Source organism: Nycticebus coucang, chromosome 6 (genome assembly GCF_027406575.1).
Source record: "Nycticebus coucang isolate mNycCou1 chromosome 6, mNycCou1.pri, whole genome shotgun sequence".
Taxonomy (NCBI): Eukaryota; Metazoa; Chordata; class Mammalia; order Primates; family Lorisidae; genus Nycticebus; species Nycticebus coucang.
In genome coordinates this window covers 135,196,207-135,215,936 of record NC_069785.1, presented here as the reverse complement: position 1 = coordinate 135,215,936, position 19,730 = coordinate 135,196,207, and the positions used below count along the sequence as shown (strand labels likewise).

General features: G+C 44.9%; 1 protein-coding gene across 1 annotated transcript in view; it reads right to left on the bottom strand.

Annotated features, from left to right (window-relative positions):
* Positions 1–13,437, bottom strand: part of ARHGAP32 (Rho GTPase activating protein 32) — a 263,606-nt gene extending 250,169 nt beyond the window's left edge. The window contains exon 1 of the mRNA XM_053594093.1: positions 13,129–13,437. The gene's annotated coding sequence lies outside the window, so the exon portion shown is untranslated. The remainder of the gene's footprint in view (positions 1–13,128) is intronic.
* Positions 13,438–19,730: the final 6,293 nt, after the last annotated feature.

Below are 19,730 nucleotides of genomic sequence, written 5' to 3'. Positions count from 1 at the left end.
TCAGTGGGTAGGGCACCAGCCACATACACCAAGGCAGGTGGGTTCAAACCCAGCCAGAGCCAGCTAAAATCAACAATGACAACTGCAACAAAAAACAGCTGGCACTGTGGCAGATGCCTGTAGTCCCAGCTCCTCAGAAGGCTAAGGCAAGAGAATCACTTGAGCCCAAGACTTTGAGGTTGCTGTGAGTTATGACACCAAGGCACTCTACCAAGGGTGACAAAGTAAGACAGTCTCAAAAAAATACATAAATGAAATTTAAAAAATTAAAAACAGGCTCAGTGCCTGTGGCTCAAGTGGCTAAGGCACCAGCCACATACACCTGAGCTGGCAGGTTCGAATCCAGCCCGGGCCCGCCAAACAACAATGATGGCTGCAACCAAAAAATAGCCGGGCATTGTGGCGGGCGCCTATAGTCCCTGCTAGTTGGGAGGCGGAGGCAGGAGACTCGTTTGAGCCCAAGAGTTGGAGGTTGCTGTGAGCTGTGATGCTATGGCACTCTACCCAGGGCAACAGCTTGAGGCTCTGTCTCAAAAAAAAAAAAAAAAAAAAAAATTAAATAACAGAATGAGTTTTTTTATAATAAGAACGCTTTTTATAAAGTTGGTTTGAGTTTTCAGACACTGCAAACACAGAAGCAGAGAGTAGGTAATCACATCCTTTTATAACGTGGAGGGAGTGATAGTATTAGACAAAGGCACACAGCATATTCTGCAGAGACCTCTACACACAACTCCAATGTGACGCTCTCCACAGCTCTCTATGCAGAGACAAACGAAAGCTATACCATGAAATAATAACCCTTCTTTCTTAAAAAGTTCCTGTCAGATCTGTAGTCATCTGACTCCTCACAAAAATGATGAAATCCTCCATTCTATAAAATTAAACATTAAATCAAAAACTGAAGCAGCTTTGTCTCAAGGGGTTTTTTCCCTCCAGTAAATCATAACCTTCCCTACTGCTCCCAGGAGGGTTCTGCGACTTGTCCTACCACAGACTGCAGCACAGCTCTCTGTCATTAACAGAAGTAGGAATGCTAGGGATACAGCAGGTACCTGATGGAGCCCTTGCTCCTTGAGTAGCTAATGGAGAGGAAGATTAAAAATATATTTTAGAAATTAAAAATATAAGTAAATAAGCAACAAACTAATATGAAAAAGATAGAAGGTGGGCCAGGCATAGTGGTTTACGCCTGCAGATCCCAGCTTGGGAAGGCTGAGATAGATCCTGAGCCCGGCAGGTCAATGCTACAATGAGCTAAGATTGTGCCTAGGTGACAAAAGTGAGGCTTGGTCTCAAAAATAAACAAATAAAAAGATAAAACAGGATGATGTTAAAGAGAGAGATGGAAGTGTTACATATACAGGTAACCATAAAGGCCCCCTCCCTTTTTTTTTTTTTTTTTTTTGCAGTTTTTGGTCGGGGCCAGGTTTGAACCCACCATCTCCAGTATATGGGGTGGGCGCCCTACTCCTTGAACAACAAGCACCACCACCACTTCTTAGGGGAGGGGCAGCCAGGCAGAACTATGAAAGGAGAACATTACAGACAATTGCAGCAGCAAGCACAAACCCCTGAGAAAGTACGTGCTTACACTGTTCAAGCGGAAAAGAGAATGTTGGAAGAAGGCGCCTGTTAAAATGGCCCAAATCTAAAACACCACCACCACCAAGTGCTGCCAAGGCTGTGGGGCAACAGGAACTCTCACTCACCATGGGCAGGAATGCAAAAGGTACAGCCACTTGGGAAGGCAGTTTGGCGGTTTCTTACAAAATTAAACACACTCTCAATATATGATTCTGCAATTACATACCTCAGTATTTACCCAAATGAACTGAAAACTTATGTCCAAAAAACCTGTCCATGGATGTTTACAGCGGCTTTATTCATAAGTGCCAAAACTTGGAAGCAAGACATCTGTCAATAGGTGAATTTTATCATCTGGTGCAGCAGGTTCAGATGATAAAATCTTACTGAGTGCTAAAAGAAAAAGATCTATCAAGCCATGAAAAGACAAGGAAGAAACTTCAGTGCATACCCTAAGTGAACGAAGCCAAACCGAAAAAGCTACATACCACATGAATCCAATTATATGGCGTTCTGGAAAAGGTAAAACTATGGAAACAGTAAAAAGACAAGGAGGTGGCAAGGGTTGTGGGGAGAGAAGGCTGAATATGAGGTGCACAGGGGATTTTTAGTGAAACTTCTCTGTATGACACTATCACGTGTATTCATGTCACTATAAATTTATCCAAACCCATGGTGTACACAACATCAAAGAGTGAATCTTTTTTTTTTTTCCTGAGAACAGATAGGTGTTTGTTTTTGAGACAGAGTCTCACTCTGTCACCCTGGGGTAGAATGCCCGGGTGTCATCACAGTTCACAGTAACCTCAAACTTTGGGCTCAGGGATCCTCTTGCCTCAGCCTCCCCAGTAGCTGGGACTACAGGCGTCCATCGCAACACCCAGCCAGTTTCCTATTTTTAGTAGAGACAGGGTCTTGCTCTTGCTCGGGCTGGTCTCAAATTCCTGAGCTCAAGTAATCTGCCGTCTCAACCTCCCAGAGTGCTAGAGTTACAGGTTTGAGCTTGGAGACAAGAGCAGTTTACATTCTGAAGCTTACTGGACTTAACGTAAGATGAAGAAGAAAAAAAGAAAAATCAAGGCGGCACCTGTGGCTCAAGGAGGAGGGCGCCGGCTCTGTACACCGGAGGTGGTGGGTTCAAACCCAGCCCCGGCCAAATAATTGCAAGAAAAAAGAAAGAAAAATCAAGCATGACTCCGGGGGCCAGAACAAGTAGTTGATGATGGTGTCACTTACTGAGATGCTGAAGAGCTGGGGCAAGGAGAGGAAGTAGTAAATGAAAGGAAGTAAATTCAATCCTGCTTTGTTGATGCTGTCTTTGAGGTACTCACTGAACACCCATGTAGAAGCAGGGAGTTGGTAAGTCTAGAGCTTAAGGGGAAAAAAAACCAGTGCTGGATGTAGCCTCATCAGCACATAAATATTTGAAACCATAAAAATGGATGAAATCACCTGAGAACCCAAAGACATTCCAAATTTTCAAGGTGTGCTGGGAGGAGCAGAGATAAACTAGCATGAGGATATTAAAAATGAGAACAATGAGAAAGAGCAGCAAAGAGGTCAAAGGACGTAGCTGGCGAACGTGACACGCTGGGGAAAGTCAGTAAGACACAGACGTGGAACTGGCCTCCAGCTTTGGCCAGATACAGGCCGACAAAACAGAATCTGTGGTGCAGGGGAAGAGGCAGGGAATGTAAACAGCTCTTCAGAATTTCTACTGTAAAAGGGAACAAAATTCTTGGGCTGAGGGGATCCCAAGGTGGAGGAAATTAAGAGGGATGATTTTTTTAGCTAAGGCATCATCGGAGCTCCAACAATAGAATCGTATTCCTCTCTCTGAATCATCCAGTGATATATGAGCAGTGCAGGCCAGCAGGTGGCTCTGTTCCACAACATCTTCCAGGGACCCACCGTCCCCATCCCTCTCCCCTAAGGTGTTGCCCTCCCCTGCAGGGTCTGATAATGTGCACGTTAACGCCATACATTCTCATCTGCAAAAAGAGGGAAAGAGGAATCACAAGGCAATTAGCTTTCTCTAAGTCCATGACCCAGAAATCACACACACAACTTCTGTTCACATCCATTCAGCCAGAATTCAGTCATGTGGCCACACACAGCTGTTAAGACAGGCGTGGAAATGCGTCTCCAGTTGGGCTATCATGTGCCCAGATGTAAGCTGAGAGAGGGTCCTATTACTAAAGAAAGCCTCTATGAACGGCATTTGGTGGACTAGTTACCACAGCCGCAAGTAACAAAAAGTATATATGCCTACTAGAAGAGATGATTCAGTAAAGAGAAAATGATGATAATTGTAAGAATTAAAGACTTAGAAGGCAAGAAGGAATGAAAGCCAAGGCACAAATGTACTGCCTTGGGAACAGGTCACTGTGGTCTCTCCATCACTTCTGGCATGCTTGACTTTTCAGAAAAAAAGTTATTCCTTGAACATATTTCTAGTAAATTAAAGTAAATGCCTGTAATCCCAGCACTCTAGGAGGCCAAGGTAAGTGGACTGCCTGAGCTCAGGAGTTCCGAGACTAGCCTGAGCAAGAGCAAGACCCCATCTCTAAAAATAGCCAGGCGTTGTGGTGGGCACCTGTAGTCCCGGCTACTTGGGAGGCTGAGGCAGAGAATCACTTGAGCCCAAAAGTTTGAGGTTGCTGTCAGCTATGACACCACAGCACTCTACTAAGGGCAACAAAGTGAGACTCAACAACAAAACAAAAAACCAACAAAAAAATAATAAAGTAACCCCTTCCTTTCAACTATTAAATCAAACAACCATGCAAAATGAATATAAAAATCTGACCTTGATTGAGCAATTCTAGTTGAGTTGTTTACTGCAAGGTTGATTCAAAGCTACTGCTTTTGTCAAAGAAAAAACAACCAGGCCGGGCATGGTGGCTCACACCTATAATCCTAGCACTCTGGGAGGCTGAAGCAGGTGGACTGCCTGAGCTCACAGGTTTGAGACCAGCCTGAGGAAGAGCAAGACCCCATCTCTAAAAATAGCCAGTAGTTGTGGCAGGCACCTGTAGTCCCAGCTACTCGGGAGGCTGTGGTCAGACAATCACTTGAGTCCAAGAGCTTGAGGTTGCTGTGGGCTAAGACGCCACAGCACTCTAACCAGGGCAACAAAATAAGACTCTGTCTCTAAATAAATAAGTAAGAAAGAAAGAATGACCAAATTTCAGAACAAGGCATTTAAGTAACAAAAGTTACTTCAGCCAAGAGCGGTGGCTTCTACACCTGTAATCCTAGCACTCTGGGAGGCCAAGGCTGGTGGATAGCTTGAGCTCACAAGTTCGAGACCAACCTGGGCAAAAACCCCATCTCTACTAAAAATATAAAAACTGAGGCAGGAGGATTGCTTGAGCCCAAGAGTGGAGGTTGCTTTGAGCTATGACGCCACAGCACTCTACCCAGGTTAACAGCTTGAGACTCTGTCTCAAAAAAAAAAGTTACTTTTCTTTTCTGTGTTTAATATACTAGGTAATTACTGACCATCACGTAAGATGTTCTTCAGAACTATTAGAAATGCTACTCATAATAAAAGTCCTCTGGCCACTTTTTTTCCTCCAGTGATAATAAGAACAGAATTACTGTTTCATTTTACATATGTTCAAAATCACAAGACCAAGCAGAATCCTCCCCAATAGTACTTTGGAAGTCTTCAAACCACCAGATTGCTCCAACTGACTCACATAATACAGTTACCTTCTCAATGAAGCTCCTCCTAAGGACAGAGACTCAACGACACCTTCTTTCCTATCTATCTTCCACTGCATCCAGCATGGTACAAGATACACAAATGTGCTCAATAGATACTTTTCAGTTCACTGATACAAAAAGATCCAGTTTCCCTCATCCCACTGCTGCCAGAATTGCTACTGAATCTGGAGGACCACTAGATGCAATCAAGCCATGAGCCAGGTTCTCCTAGGGGAAGTCAAAGGAAACCAAGCAAGCATGAGATAATAGTACCTAACCTTAAAAAAAGTCAGAGAATCAAATAATTTTGAAGAAGGTACCTTAGAAGCCTCCAGTGTGATCCCTCATTTTATATGAGGAAAATGAGGTTTGGAAAGAGAAATTACCTATCCAAAGTCACAGACTGTTTACAGCAGACCAAGACAAATACCCAACTCCTCGAAACTCCAGATTCAAAACTTCTTTCCCTAATAAAAGTTACTTCACTTTTCTGTGTTTAATATACTGAGTAGTTACTGACCTTCACATAATATATTCTTCAATACTACTGAAAATGGGCGGTGCTCTCAGTGGGTTAGGGCGGCTGCCACAAACACGGAAGCTGGAGGGTTCAAACCCAGCCCAAACCAGCTAAAATCAACAATGACAACTACAACAAAAAAAGAGGCCAGGCGTTGTGGCGGGCACCTGTAGTCCCAGCTAGTTGGGAGTCTGAGGCAAGAGAATTGCTTAAGCCCAAGAGTTTGAAGTTGCTGAAACGTGACACCACGGCACTCTACCCAGGGTAACAGCTTGAGACTCTGTCTCAAGAAAAAAAAAAAAAAAAGAAAGAAAGAAACTACTGAAAATGCTATTCATAATAAAGTCCTTTGACCAGATACTCTTCCAGTGAAAAAAAACAGAATTACTGTTTCCATCCTACATACAAGGGAATAAGAAAACAGTGCAGTCTAGCCGGGCGTTGTGGCGGGCGCCTATAGTCCCAGCTGCTCGGGAGGCTGAGGCAAGAGAATCGCGTAAGCCCCAGAGTTAAGAGGTTGCTGTGAGCCGTGTGACGCCACGGCACTCTGTCCGAGGGCGGTACAGTGAGACTCTGTCTCTACAAAAAATAAAAATAAAAATAAAAAAAAGAAAAAAAAGAAAACAGTGCAGTCAAATAACCTGCCCAAGATCACAAGGCTGAACTCCACGGAACAGTGACTTCACTATTGCAGAGCAAACTGACGGAATTATCTACTTTTGAATTCCTTCCCAGAGTCTGATGCTTACCTTTCATAAGTGAGACAATTTGAACATGTCACAGCCTTTCCATAATGGACAGGTCACATGTGCTTTTCCTCTCAATGCTGTCTATATCTCTATGCCTCTAATACTAACGTGTATTATAACTCCTGGTATTAAAAAAAGGTAGTAACTAGATAGGTGGCTGTAAGCCAAACAACCGGATAGTGCTGAAAACAGAATTCTACCTCCACTCTGAATATTCTAGTTCATGCCTTTCTCATGAGAAATTAAACCATACACCTATTTCGCACTTCCATTTACCTGTCCTAAAATAATCTCTTTTAAAAATACTGTGAAGGACTCTGTCTCTAGGTATACTGGGAAATTGACAACATCCATTTTATCAAATCTTTGCATTTTACTACCTTGGTAACTATTCCTCCTCAGTCTTTCTCTCTCCAGATATGAAATCTCTGGGTTTTGTTTGTTTGTTAACCTAAAGAGAAAACATTGTCTCATCTTGATACTAAGTCTCCTTTGGGGATACTTTTTTTGAGGTGCTACAATTAGAACCCTTGTTTTTCCCAGTGCTGCTGCTCAATGGGTTTTATGGCAGGGCCCTCAGCCTACACCTCACTGTCCCATCACCATGGACAGTGTGGGAACATCACCTCTGTACCTCCAGGGGATCATTCCCCTACACAGAAGCATCATCCAAGGCCATAAAACTGCACGGTTCATGTAACTGCAACAGCCACAACCCAATTCCATTTTGTTTAACTCAAGACAATGGCCTCCGTTCATTTGTTCTCTCTTATTTTGGGATTAACATTAAATAAATCATCATTTGAAACTGAGAAGCACACAAAATATCTCATTTGTAAGATAATTTAACCAAATACTTCAAAAAGCAGCTTAATATCAAAGTCAGTAGATAGTAAGTAAAGTAGGTCTATCTTTAGAAAAGATATTACTTCAACTCTGAGGAGGAAGTTACAAAGCTATTAAGGCAAATCATGAGAAGACTTAGAGTATAATATGCATATGGGAAAAGTTATCTAAAAGCCAGTACCAAAATAGAAACGGCATTTAAATCCAATTTGCAAACATAAGAATATTATCAGGAAATTATCAAAAACCACGATCTATGGCTCAGTGCCTGTAGCTCAGCAGCTAGTGCACCAGCTACATAAACTGGAGCTGGCAGGTTCGAATCCAGCCCAGGCCTGCCAAACGACAATGACAACTACAACCAAAAAATAAAAATGCTGGGCACTGTGGCAGCCACCTGTACTTGGGGAGGCTGAGGCAAAAGAATCACTTGAGCCCAAGAGTTTGAGGTTGCCGTGAGCTTTGACGCCACAGCACTCTACCAAGGGCAATAAAGTGAGACTGCCTCAAAAAATAAATAAATAACAATCTGTAAAAACTAGAATGTAAGTATCTCTCCACCCATTCTTAGTTACCTAAAATAGGCAGGTGATTAATAAAATTACACCGGCTCAGCACCTGTGGCTCAAGCAGCTAAGGCACCAGCCACATACACCTGAGCTAGCAGGTTCAAATCCAGCCCAGGCCCACCAAACAATAATGACGGCTGCGACCAAAAAATAGCGGGGCATTGTCGCAGGCGCCTACAGTCCCAACTACTTGGGAGGCAAAGGCAGGAGAATTGCTTGAGCCCAAGAGTTGGAGGTTGCTGTGAGCTGTGATGCAACAGCACTCTACCCAGGGCAACAGCTTGAGGCTCTGTCTCAATATTTAAATAAATAAATAAATAAAATAAAATTACACCACAACATATAGGAAATTTCTCAAGTTTTTCCAATTATCAGCTGGTAACTAAACCAATGGTTGCAGTAAAGGAAAAAATTCTGTAACAAGTAGCATACCAGCCAAGCACAGTGGCTCATGCCTATAATCCTAGCACTCTGGGAGGCCCCGGCAGAAGAATCCCTTCTCAGGAGGTTGATGCCAACCTGAGCAATAGCAAGACCCCATCTCTACTAACAACAGAGAAAATCAGCCAAATATTTTTCTGTAGTACCAGCTACTCAGAAGGCTAAGGCAGGAGGATCGGGAGTTTGAGGATGCTATGAGCTAGACTGATGCCACACACTCTAGCCTTCTTCTGTCACAAAAGAAAGACAAGTAGCACACCAATCAGAGCAACTCTGTAATCCAGGGGCAACAGCAACAAGTAATATTTTAGTCATTTTTTTCACCTATCACTTACTGAGTGCTTATTGTATGTCAGACACTGTACCAAGCCTTGACATATATATATATGTCTCATTTACTCCTCATTACAACCTTCTAAGGGAGATGTTATTGATATGCCCTGATTACAAAGGAGGCACCTGAGACACCAAGATATTAATTAGTTTGCCTAGGATCAGAGTTTATAAATATCATAGCTGGCATTTGGATTCAAGTCTATCTGACTGCAAAGCAAAAATTAGTAATTTCCCAGGAGTCTTAACCTTACAACGGCTATAATGAAAAATAACTTGTGCTACTGAAAGTAAAAAATGTTAAGTCCTACATCAGGGTTTGGCAAGCTTTTTCTGTAAAGAACCAGATAATAAATAGTTTAGGTTTTGCAAGCCATACTGTCTCTATCAAAAGTACTCAACTTAGCTGTTGTACTGGTAAAGCAGCCACAGACAACAGGTAAACAAAATGAGTGACTATGTTCCAATAAAACTATATTTAAGGACACTAACATTTGAGTATCACATAATTACATCTGTCACAAAACTTTATTAATCTTTTGATTGTTTTCAACTATTTAAAAATTTTTCTTAACTCATGGGCCATTCAAAACAAGATTAGGCTGGGTGCCCACAGCTCAGTGGTTACGGCGCAAGCCACATGCATGGGGCTGGTGGGTTCGAACTCGGCCCAGGACTGCTAAATAAAAAAAACAAAAAAAATAGCTGGGCGCTGTGGCAGGCACCTGTAGTCCCAGCTACTAGGGAGGCTGAGGCAAGAGAATCACTTGAGCCCAAGAGTTTGAGGTTGCTATGAGCTATGACGCTACTGCACACTACAGAGGGTGACAAAGTGAGATTCTGTCTCAAAAAAAAATAAAATGTGTATATATGTATGTGTAAGTGTGTGTGTATATACATATATATATATATAATTTTTTTTTTTTCTTAAACAGAATCTCACTTTGTTACCCAGGCTACAGTGCCGTAGCATTACAGCTCACAGCAACCTCAAACTCCTGGGTTCAAGCAATCCTCCCACCTCATCTTCCTGAGTAGCAGGGCTACAGGCGCCCACCCCCCATGCCTGACTAGTTTTTGTTTTTAGTGGAGATGGGAGGGGTCTCATCTTTGCTCAGGCTGGTCTTGAACTCTTGAGCTCGGGCGATCTACCCACCTCAGCCTCCCAGACTACTAGGATTACAGGCATGAGTCACCACACCCAGCCTGAAGTATTTTTTACTACACAGTTATCCTTACAAATCCTAAATTGTAACCTCTTTTAGTATTATGAACTGATACTTTAAAGAAGCTCAAAATCTCAATTAACTTAATCTGTCCTAGAGTAGCTGGAAATTCCAAAAAGCCCAAACCTGGAAACACTGCCTGACGTCCTGAACAATGAGACAGTCACACAATCTTGGAACTAGAAGACCTAACACACTCTCATTCCTTGCCTATATTGTTTTAATTTTTGTTAAAATATTTAAAACAGTTTGCCAGGCCAATATGCCAGGCAAAATATGTTGTAATTAACACTAAGGTTTACATATAATAACAGTAATACTTTACACACATAAAATCAGTTTTACAGAGCGTTTTCACATAGTTCCTACCATCGGATCCTTCAGAACAACTTTGTAAGACAATGTCACGCAAGCTTTCTCAACCAATTTTACAAAAAAGGGAAAAAAGCCTGTAGTCCCAGCTGCTCGGGAGGCTGAGGCAGGAGAATCGCTGAAGCCCAAGAGCTGGAGGTTGCTGTGAGTCCTGTGACGTCATGGCACTCTACTGAGGGCGGTACAGTAAGACTCTGTCTCTACAAAAATAAATAAATGAATAAATAAAAAAACAAAAAGGGAAAAAAGGTCAAAAGTGTAAATAATTTGCCCAAGGAAGTACAATGCCACACAGGCAGTCAGTGGCACTACTGAAACTACCAGTCGACTTCAAGTCCTGGCTGCCTCTTGACCACTCCCATGGACATCAGGTTTCACATTTGTGGGTTAAATCCTAAAATTTCTCAAGAATTAGTCTTGGTGTTTAAAAATACAACTATGTTGGCGGCGCCTGTGGCTCAGTGAGCAGGGCGCCGGCCCCATATATCGAGGGTGGCGGGTTCAAACCCGGCCCCGGCCAAACTGCAACCAAAAAATAGCCGGGCATTGTGGCGGGTGCCTGTAGTCCCAGCTACTCGGGAGGCTGAGGCAGGAGAATCACCCAGGAGTTGGAGGTTGCTGTGAGCTGTGTGACGCCACGGCACTCTACCCAGGGCAATAAAGTGAAACTCTGTCTCTACAAAAAAAAAAAAAAAATACAACTATGTTTAGTTCATTTCATTTTTCTTTTGCTACACTAGTCCTTGACATTTATTAAACATACCTAGAATCAACCTGAGACTCTATATATACTGTGCAGATCACACAATCAGGTCAGCATGGGAAGGGAAAACTGTTGAGTAAGTCATCTAAAGAAAGGAAAAGCAACAATAAAAACACCTTTTATATAGCACCTAAAAGAGAAAGAGTTGAAATGAATGTACTCCCATTAAAGTCTCAGCCTAACCTCAGAAAAGCTTCTGGTATTAAGGGAAAATGATGTGGGGGTAGGGAAACAAAAATAAAAAGAAAGTAACTACTGGAATTCAAACCAACATCAAAGGCTCTAATGACAGTTGAGACTGACTTGCTGGTTCTTAGTCTCTCCCTAGAAAACAAAACAGTTATATAACCGGAGAAGGTTCTTCCAACTACATTTCCTCTCTGTCCTAGTTATGTCTCTCCTCTCCCCACTACTAGACTCTGTTACCCACCTCAATGTGCAGGATCGTACAGTAAACTGGGCTTCCACCCTAGCTGTGTCAGGACAAGTCTCTGTCCAAAGTGCTGCTTTATTCCATGGACTGCTATAGAGACCATGCTAGGAAGACAACTGGCTTAAGCACAGTTCCAACCTGACACCATTATAGATACTTGTCCTATAAAGCAAAAACATATATACAACTTTAAGAATGAATCAGAGTTCAGACATTCCTGGAAACAGAAATCACAACGTCATAAAACATCGCCCTTAACCCTATTAAAAAGAAAACACACCAATGAGTACTTGAAAAACTTTGAGGTCATACACACTGCAACAGCAACTGAAGCTTCTTTTTCCTTCCCATTCGAGTACAAGGAACAAATATCGACTCCGGGTTAGACTTCAATTTACCCAACAAGGAAAATATGTCCCCGAATCATAAACCATCACATCCCTCTATACTCTATAAAGATTTAACAACAAATCCGGTTACTGTGTCGAACTAGCACATTTCCTGGATTCTAAGAAGCACTGTACTCCTGCACTATTAGCTTTTTCTCCTTCCAATAGAAACATAAATACAATGTTTTCAAAAAGTAACCAATGTATCAGAAAAGTTATTCCGATGCAGACTGACTTAAAAGGTCTAAATCCGTGCCAGATAAAACTCTGAAAGAATAGAAAATAAAAAAGATGCTGAGAACAATGCTACAAGCCCAGATGCCAGCTATCCGTGTAGCGCCACACAAGAGCCCCAAGCATTTCAAAAGCAGACTGCAACTCTGCATTCAGATCAAAATTATAATTATCCAAAGCCTATTTCCTAAAAGATGACTATTGCACTGCATCCCGAGCACCCTGCTGTGGTTCCCCTCATTCCCTCCATCTTCTTCAAGATTCAGTAGTAGAAGGTGGGGCTATAAAGGGTCCAAGGCAGACTCAAGCTAAGAAATCAGGTCCGACTTCCTCTCCCTTCAGTTTCTTGTGTGCTGTTCAAGAGAATCTTTAACATAAATATTTAATCAAGTCCAAAAAAATGAGAAAAGCACGGAGGTGGCAAGCAAAGCAAGAAAGAAAAAAAGGCACTAAGACACCACCGTCGTCCGACATGCAGCGGCAACTTCTAGCAATTAGGAAGATGAGAGGAAAAACTCCCCGGGAGTCCCCGGGAGCAGAAACGCCCGGCTCGGCGGCCCCCGGCACACCGGTGGGCGGGCCCCGCGGTGCGGCTCGCGGGCGGCGGAGGGAAGCGCGCCCGCGTCCCCGGAGCCCCCGCCCGGCCGTTCCCAGGAGTCGCGGCTCGTCGTCAGCCTCGGCCGGGAGCGCCGCAGCAGGCCCGGAACGCGCCCCGAGGCCGCGGGGACGCGCGGGGTCCGCCGCGGGAGGCTGTGGGCCCGCAGCGCCGGCCGCCGGGAGGCCGGGGGATGAGCCCGGGGGGAGGGGGAAATCCGAGAGGAGCTTCCCAGAACATTCGATCCCGAACCTCCACTTCCAAAAGCACTGCGTCCAAAACGGAAAGCAGGCCCCCCGCAGCCTTCCCGCGGCGCCGGCCCACGTCACCGCGCCCCCGGCCCGCCCGCGCCCGCCTTACCGAGCCCCGCGGCCCCGCCGCGCCGCCGCTCGCCGCTCCGTGTCTGCCCTCCGCGGGCCGGGCCCGACGCCTCCGCCCGCCGCCGCCGCCGCCTAGCGCCTGGCCGCCGAGGGCAGCCGCGGGGGCTCGGCCGGGCGCCCCCAGCGCCAGCGCCTCATCCCGCCCAGCCGCCCCGTCAGGCTCGGGGGCGGGGGCGCCGGTCGCGGCCTCAGAGGCCCCACCTCCGGCGCGCACCGCGTTCGCCCTCCCGCGGCGGAGTCGGCCCCGGCGACGCGGGTCCCCCGGCTCGCGAGCCCCTCGCCCCGACGCCTTCGGGCCGCCCCCGCAGCGCCCCCGCGGGAGCCCGCCGCCCGCCCGGCCCCCGCCTCCTCCGCTCCGCCTCCTGCACCCGCGACGCCCGCAGCGGGGAGAAGAGGCGCGCCGCCGCGGCCGCGGGCACGAGCACGCGCGAGGAGGGCGAGCGGGCGGAGCGCGCGCGCGGCCGAGGGGCGGGGGCGCGCCCAGGCCTCGCCTGCTGTTGTCCCGGGAGCGCACGTGCGCCGCGGGGGCCGAGGGGAGGCGAGGGGCGCTCGGCTGGCCCTCCGGGGGACAGCGGGGTGGAAAGGGAAGGGCGCCGAGACCCTGCCCCGGGGGTTCGGACGTGGTCTGTCGCCTCGGCCTCTGCATTGTGCTGCGGTGCAAAAATAAAAAACCTGCCGCAGCTGCAGCAGTAGCGCCGGGAAGAGGCGTCCTTGGAGACTGTGGCAGGGGCTCCTCTGGGCTCGCAGCTGACCCCAGAGCTCTGCCACCGCACAGAGAGGGGGCGTTGCCGCGAGTCGGGAAGATCTTCCCATTTCCATCCCTGCGCATTCGGATCTAGAACCAACTGGCCTGTTATTATTTGGAATAGGGGGGCCTAAAAGTTCTTTAGTTGGCTGCTTCATTCAGAGTTTTGGACCAGAGAATTAGAACTGGCATGGCAGGGGCGGGGAAGGACAAGAAAAGGGAAGGCGTGTGGCTAGACTGGGAAGAGATTTGGAGACAAACGGAGGAGCCCTCGGGGATGCCTGTGGATGGCACTGCCCTTGGTGCCTGCCCTGCTCCTTTAGTTCAGCTCCAAAGGCGGTGTGGCACTTTCACTTGCAATGACCGTCTGTGTGATAGAATGCCGGCAAGATATCTTGACATCCTACCTATTTCCATTTTCACTTTTTTTCTTTTGTATATGTATCTTTCACTCCTTCTGACTCCTTTGGTATCTAAATGGGGGGGGCAAGTAGCCCACATAACTTATCCTCAAGCCTGCTGTGCCCAATACCGCATCATCTAATATCACTGCAGTGATTTGGGTCCACAGTGCGTCTAGTCATTTCAGTGGGAGTCATTGGATGTGAAACGTGGCCTTGACCCCGACTGGCAGAGTTTTACCACGTCCTACAGAGAACATGCACAATAATTCCACTCTTTTGCCAGCTTCATTATAATCTAAGTTGAGATGAAGATTTGTGTAGAGGCACATATTGTGATGTGAAAATTTTAAGGAAGCCGGCTTTAAATAAATATATTGCAGCTCTCAGGAAATAGGTGCTCTCGGGATTAATAAGGGTCTTCTTGGGTTCGTCCTAAGAAATAACAAAGTACTGTGGCTCAAGGAGTAGGGTGCTGGTCCCATACGCCAGAGGTGGTGGTTCAAACCCGGCCCCGGCCAAAAACTGCAACAAAAAAGAAAGAAATAGCAAAGTAAATGATGAAAACTAGAGACTTTCAAGTTCAACATAATAAGAGCATAGTTTAAAAGCCATTCTTGGCTGAGCACCCGTAGCACAGTGGTCATGGTGCTAGCCACATATACCGAGGCTGGCAGTTTCCAACCTGGCCCAGGTCAGCTGAACAACAATGACACTGGCAACAAAAAATACCCGGGTGTTGTGGCAGGTGCCTGTAGTCCCAGCTATTTGGGAGGCTGAGGCAAGAGAATCGCTTCAGCCCAAGAGTTTAAGGTTGCTGTGAGCTGTGACGCCATGGCACTCTACCCAAAGCAACATAGTGAGACTTTGTCTCCAAAAAAAAAAAAAAAAAGTCATTCTTTCACGAAACTGTAGTAGGTGCTTGGGATTCATCTTTGGGTCACAGAGAGCCATCTCTGCCAGAGAGGGACAGGGATGGATTTCGTAGTTTTTTGTTGTTCTCAGGGTTTGGTGAGCATTAAACGCAAACATCCTGTGATACCAAGAAGAAGTCAGTGTGGGATACAAAACCAGGTCACCAAAGGAAGCAAGTTTTGTCCAAGGCCCCAATCTCAACTAAGATAATAACATTCTGTATTCTTTTCAGAAATCCTTCTCACCTCAGTTTTGCTATCACACCTTGAAATTCACCGATGGCCCCTGAATGGTTTGTGTTCAGATGGTGGAGGTGAGTAATTATACAAAGGAGCTACAATCCACGTATATATTGTTTGATACAATCATTTTACTTTAGAGCCTCAAAACGTTTTGGTAACTTCCCCCCATCTGTTTTATATCCTATTCAGAGAAAGAACAAACGGGTCCCACACGTGTTTTCCAAATGTCAAAGGTGTTTGAGTAAGTTCAAGGGTGCTGATGCTATTCTTTAATCTTGTTCTGAGCCAGCACTACTCCTTGGATCACTCTGTCCAAATGTCCTACGAATAAGTAGCTATTAATGCCAAATCTTCTTATAAACTAAAGGTTATGATTGCTGAGCAGCTCCACAGCCATCTGACCTTGGAGTTTCAGATGTTTGTAAGCAATTACCTCTGTCCTACTAACAGCCTTAGTGATTAAATATATAAATCACAAAAATTGCAACATACCCTAAAAAAAAACTCTGCCCAACTATAAAATAATGTTAAATAACTGAATTTTTTGCTTATTTATAGTTTGATTCAGTATCAAACAACAAATTCCCCCCCTCTCTATAAAACTGGTAGAGGCCTCATCCTGGCCTCTTTTCTTGGACTTAACACTATTGTGTGCTGGAAGTGAGCATCTGGGCTCACATCTCGGATCTGTTGCATTGCAGTTCCTTCTAGACACTAACGCAGCATCATGGTACAAACAAGTAGAGCCAGTGAGGAGGGTAGCCACACAGAGGGCTACAACATGTAACTAACCTTGAGCTTCAATGAGAGCCTGGAAATTAAGCAAGGGAGAGAAAAGGAGCTTATTTGCATCTCAAAATTGAGAATGTTCAACAGCTGGATTGAGAAAAGTGAATTGTTGGAAGTAGGCCAGTTTTGATAAAGAATTTTCCCAAAGTGACGTTTGACATTTTCTTCCTTATTTATTTTTTCCCTGACCATATTCCCTGACCAATAGCTCCATATTCTATGCCCAGTAACAGGTGATTTTTTAAAAAGTTGTGTTGTCTGTATGTAGCGTTCTTCTAGCTAATATTGATACTCATGGAGCAGCTCCTCTAAACATGGAAACTTTTACAGCAAAAAACTACCGTGGGCAACGTTTCAAGGAACATCAGCAATCCTGTTCACTGAGATATGACTCATCCCTGGTGCATTTATTGAAATGATCAACTTTCTATTTTCTCTTCTCTCTTATCACATTTTGGTACATAACCCTGTAACACCATAGTTTAGAACTTTTGGTTATCCTCCCACAAATTTTTTTTTTTTTTTTAGTCCTTAAACCTTAATACCAGCTGTACCTATTTACAGGTCTGCTTTTGGATCTTTCCACTGATAATAGTTCCTTTGCTGTCTCCATGGGTCCCTCTCCAATTCCAGGATTTTTTTTTTTAGAGACAGAGTCTCACTATGTCACCCTCGTTAGAGTGCTGTAGTGTCACAGCTCACAGCAACCTCCAGCTCTTGGGCTTAGGCGATTCTTTTGCTTCGGCCTCCTAAGTAGCTGGGACTACAGGCGCCCATCATAACACCTGAGTATGTTTTTGTTGTTGTTGCATTTTGGCTGGGGCCAGGTTTGAACCCACCACCCTCCGTATGTGGGGCCGGTGGCCTACTCACTGAGCCACAGGCACCGCCCCCTCTTCCAGGATTTTCAATGTTGCTTCCCCAGGACTCTGACCTTGGGCCCTCCTAATCTTTTGCTACACTCCCACCCTAGTCTCCTCCTGTCTTGGCCTTTAAATAGCCTAGATATATATTTTTTAATTTTTCTTTTTTCTTTTTTTTTTTGCAGTTTTTGGCCGGGGCTGGGTTTGAACCCGCCACCTCCAGCATATGGGGCCAGCACCCTACTCCTTTGAGCCACAGGAACTGCCCAATAGCCTAGATATTTAACTGCAACCCCTTCCCAACACTCCAGCCTCATATATCCCCCACAGCCTATGTGACAGTTCCACTTGGATATCTCAAACTCATATAAAGTATTAATTCCCCATCTTATCAAGCACAACTATGTGGAGTCTCATGAAAGAATTATTGGACAAAGAGGCAACTGTAACATTTGTATAATCTATATAAAATCTTTAGGGGGCAATGAGGGAATTGGGGTCAACGGGGCTCTTTAAGGCTGTGTGTCCCCCAGCAAGCACACTGCTTTAATGTGTGTGTTTAAGGAGGTAACTTAGACAAAGCTGTATCTCCCATTGGTGCTGTGACAGTGGTAAGATGTTGCCAGACCTCGTGAGAACACACACACACTTTCCTGTAAACCACTGTGCTGCCTCCTCCCTCCCAGCTCGCCCTGAATCAGCACCCTGCTCCCTGATGCTCCCAACCCCACAGGCTTTTATTAGATCTAAAGAGCTGAAACCAGCATTGAGGAAATGCATGGGAAAGTGACTTGAGGAAGCTAAAGATCAAAGAGAGGTCGTTCAACTCCAGGGCAGCAGCTTTCCCAGGGTGCTCCCTGCAATTCCCTCCCACAATTTTGTCTGTCATTTATGGCTTCCAGTTTCCAAGACTTAATGCATCTCAGAAGGTCTAAAACATCTGTGTTTTTCTGCTATATTCAAGATGCATATGGGCTAAGGATTTACCTGTGTTTCTAAAACCAAATGCAATAGATGTGCGGTTTCCGGGGCAACTCGAGAACTGCAGCAGATAATCCTATATGGCATTTTATTATTTTTTTAAAATCACTTGTACTTGGCTTGGGAAGTTATTTTGTATTTAATTTTAAGCATGGGTGATCCCTGGATATCCAGGGGGCTAGGAGTCATAATATATCAGACAAAATAATAAAACTACCCTATCAAGGGCGGCGCCTGTGGCTCAGTGAGCAGGGCGCCGGCCCCATATGCTGAGGGTGGCGGGTTCAAACCCAGCCCTGGCCAAACTGCAACAACAACAAAAAAAAAATAGCCGGGCGTTGTGGCGGGCGCCTGTAGTCCCAGCTACTCTGGAGGCTGAGGCAGGAGAATCGCCTAAGCCCAGGAGTTGGAGGTTGCTGTGAGCTGTGTGATGCCACGGCACTCTACCGAGGGCAATAAAGTGAAACTCTGTCTCTACAAAAAAAAAAAAAAAAAAAACCTACCCTATCAAAATATTATTCCCCTGTTCCCCACTCAATTTTTTTCTCTTATGTATTTTGTGCTGAAGACAAACAGCATTACTCCTCTGAGTGATATAAAAGGACAATCTCAAGCAGAGCTGATAACAGACTCAAACTTACTAGTTCACTCCTTTCCCAGGTCATGGCCTAATTTTGAAAGTTTTTCTCTGTAGTTCTTAATAGATTAAAACAAAACAGTTACTTATGACAACAGAATACTTTGTTAAACAGTACTATAGTAGTAACAGTGTCAGTTGAGAAAATAATTTAGGTAATTCAGAGTTTTCTGAGCACCTTTCAACAGAAGGCCTAATTCTTTATCAAGTATAAGGTACTATTAAGTTTGAGAGTAAGTGAAGGATTGAGAGATTCAAAATCTGACTAAAATTCAGTATATATATAATTCAGTATAAGATAATAAAAGAGAGATCTATTCCTTTGTAAATATATGTTGATGCCCAGATAAGACAAAACCAGACAAAATATTATTTAAGAATGATGGTGATCTGGGTGCTGTTCTAGCTCCTCAGGAGAATGAGGTAGGAGGTTTGCTTGAGCCCAAGAGGTTGAGGCCAGCCTGGACAACATAGCAAGACCCTGCCTCTAAAAATAAATAAAATTATAAAATAAAAATTAAGTTTTAAAAATAAAACAAGAAAGTCCAAGGCCAGGCTTGGTGGCTCACACCTGTAATTCCAGCACTCTGGGAGGCCAATGAGGGCGGATTACCTGAGGTTATGAGTTCAAGACCACCCTGAACTAGAGCGAGACCCTGTCTCTTAAATAGCTGGGTGTTGTGGGGGGGGGTGCCTGTAGTTCCAGCTACCAAGGAGACTGAGGCAAGAGAATCACTTTAAGCCCAAGAGTTTGCAGTTGCTGTGAGCTATGACACCATGGCACTCTACCAAGAGTGACAAAGTAAGACTCTGTCTCAAAAACTAAAATAAGACTATTATGTGTACATTTATGTACATTGCAGAAGGCTCATCAAAAAACAATGATCCGTTCCACCCACTTTTCTCCCCTTTACTACTAGAAGGGAAGAGACCAGGAAGGGATCCTTGCACTAACACTGCCTCCAGTTACTGTATTTGGTGCACTTGGCCAGGAGAACACAGCATCCAG